The sequence below is a fragment of the Schistocerca gregaria genome, chromosome 3 (genome assembly GCF_023897955.1).
Source record: "Schistocerca gregaria isolate iqSchGreg1 chromosome 3, iqSchGreg1.2, whole genome shotgun sequence".
NCBI lineage: Eukaryota > Metazoa > Arthropoda > Insecta > Orthoptera > Acrididae > Schistocerca > Schistocerca gregaria.
The window spans coordinates 24,218,727-24,221,596 of NC_064922.1; positions in this window are offsets into that span (position 1 = coordinate 24,218,727).

Consider the following 2,870-nt stretch of genomic DNA (forward strand, 5'->3'; position numbering starts at 1 on the left):
AATTACTCCCATGGAGGAAAGTGCATATGGTGACTGTTGTATTCAATCCCGAGGCAATTTCTGTGTTTCATCAACACTTTGAGGATCCACAGTTTACAGAATGCCTCCAGATCTGCATCGGAAACTACTACTGGTCTTGCAGGGAACGATCAAAACGTTGACTGTTTGAGATATTACTCCCATGGAGGAAAGTGCGCATGGTGTCTGTTGTATTCAATCCCGATGCAATTTCTGTGTTTCATCAACACTCGGATAGTCCACACATTACAGAATGACCCCAGATGTGCATCGGAAACTACTACTGGTCGTCCAGGGAACGATCAAAGCGTAGACTGTTTGAGACATTACTCCTATGGTGGAAAGTGCGCATGGTGACTGTTGTATTCAATCCCGATGCTATTTCTGTGTTTCATAACACTCTTATAGTCCACAGATTACAGAATGACTCCAGATGTGTATCGGAAACTACTACTGGTCTTCCAGGGAATGATCAAAACGTAGACTGTTTGAGACATTACTCCCAAAGAGGAAAGTTCGCTTGGGGACTGTTGTATACAATCCCGATGCAATTTCTGTGTTTCATCAACACCCTGATAGACCACACATTATAGAATGCCCCCAGATGTGCATCGGAAACTACTACTGGTCTTCCGGGAAACGATCTTATCATAAACTGTTTGAGACATTACTCCCATGGAGGAAAGTGCGCATGGTGTCGGTTGTATTCAATCCCGATAAAATTTCTGTGTTTCATCAACACTTTGAAGGTCCACAGATTACTGAATGCCTCCTGATGTGCATCGGAAACTACAACTGGTCTTCCAGGGAACGATCAAAGCGTAGACTAGTTGAGACATTACTCCCATGGAGGAACGTGCGCATGGTGAATCTTGTATTTTATCCCGAGGCAATTACTGTGTTTCATCAACACTTTGAAGGTCCACAGATTACAGAATACCTCCAGATGTGCATCGGAAACTACAACTGGTCTTCCAGGGAACGATCGAAGCATAGACTGTTTGAGACATTACTCCTATGGAGGAAAGTGCGCATGGTGACTGTTGTATTCAATCCCGATGCAATTTCTGTGTTTCATCAACACTTTGAAGGTCCACAGATTACAGAATGCCTCCAGATGTGCATCGGAAACTACTACTCGTTTTCCAGGGAACGATGAAAGCGTAGGCAGTTTGAGACATTACTCCCATGGAGGAAATTGCGCATGGTGACTGTTGTAATCAATCCCGATGCAATTTCTGTGTTTCATCAACACTCTGATAGTCCACAGATAACCGATTGACACCAGATGTGCATCGGAAACTACTACTGGTCTTCCAGGGAACGATCAAAGCGTAGACTGTTTGAGACATTACTCCCGAGGAGGAAAGTTTGCATGGTGACTGTTGTATTTAATCCCGATGCAATTTCTGTGTTTCATCAACACTCTGATAGTCCACTGATTACAGAATGCCTCCAGATGTGCATCGGAAACTACTACTGGTCTTCTGGGAAACGATCAAAGCGTAGACTGTTTGAGACATTACTCCCATGGAGGTAAGTGCGCACGGTGACTGTTGTATTCAATCCCGATGCAATTTCTGTTTTTCGTCAACACTCAGATAGTCCACAGATTACAGAATGCCTCCAGATGTGCATCGCAAATTACTACTGGTGTTCCAGGGAACAATCAAAGCGTAGAGTGTTAGAGACATTACTCCCATGGAGGAATGTGCGCATGGTGACTGTTGTATTCCATCCCGATGCAATTTCTGTGTCTAAACAACACTTTGAAGGTCCACAGATTACAGAATGCCTCCAGATGTGCATCGGAAATTTTTACTGGTCTTCCAGGAAACGATCAAAAAGTAGACTGTTTGAGACATTACTCCCATATAGGAAAGTGCGCGTTGTGACTGTTGTATTCAATCCTGAGGCAACTTCTGTGTTTCATCAACACTTTGAAGGTCCACAGATTACAGAATGCCTCCAGATGTGCATCGGAAACTACTACTGGTCTTTTAGGGAACGATCAAAGCGTAGACTGTTTGAGACATTACTCCCATGGAGGAAAGTGCGTGTGGTTACTATTGTATTCAATCCCGAGGCAATATCTGTGTTTCATCAACACTCTGATAGTCCACTCATTACAGAATGACCCCAGATGTGCAATGGAAACTACCACTAGTCTTCCAGGGAACGATCAAAGCGTAGACTGTTTGAGACATTTCTCCTATGGTGGAAAGTCCGCATGGTGACTGTTGTATTCCATCCCGATGCAATTTCTGTGTTTCATCAACACTTTGAAGGTGCACAGATTACAGAATGCCTCCAGATGTGCATCGGAAACTACAACTGGTCTTCCAGGGAACGATCAAAGCATAGAATGTTCGAGACATTACTCCTATGGAGGAAAGTGCGCATGGTGACTGTTGTATTCAGTCCCGATGCAATTTCTGTGTTTCATCAACACTTTGAAGGTCCACAGATTACAGAATGCCTCCAGATGTGCATCGGAAACTACTACTGGTCTTCCAGGGAACGATGAAAGCGTAGACAGTTTGAGACATTACTCCCATGGAGGAAATTGCGCATGGTGACTGTTGTAATCAATCCCGATGCAATTACTGTGATTCATCAACACTCTGATAGTCCACAGATAACCGTTTGACACCAGATGTGCATCGGAAACTACTACTGGTCTTCCAGGGAACAATCAAAGCGTAGACTGTTTGAGACATTTCTCCCGAGGAGGAAAGTGTGCATGGTGACTGTTGTATTTAATCCCGATGCAATATCTGTGTTTCATCAACACTCTGATAGTCCACAGATTACAGAATGCCTCCAGATGTGCATCACAAACTACTACTGGT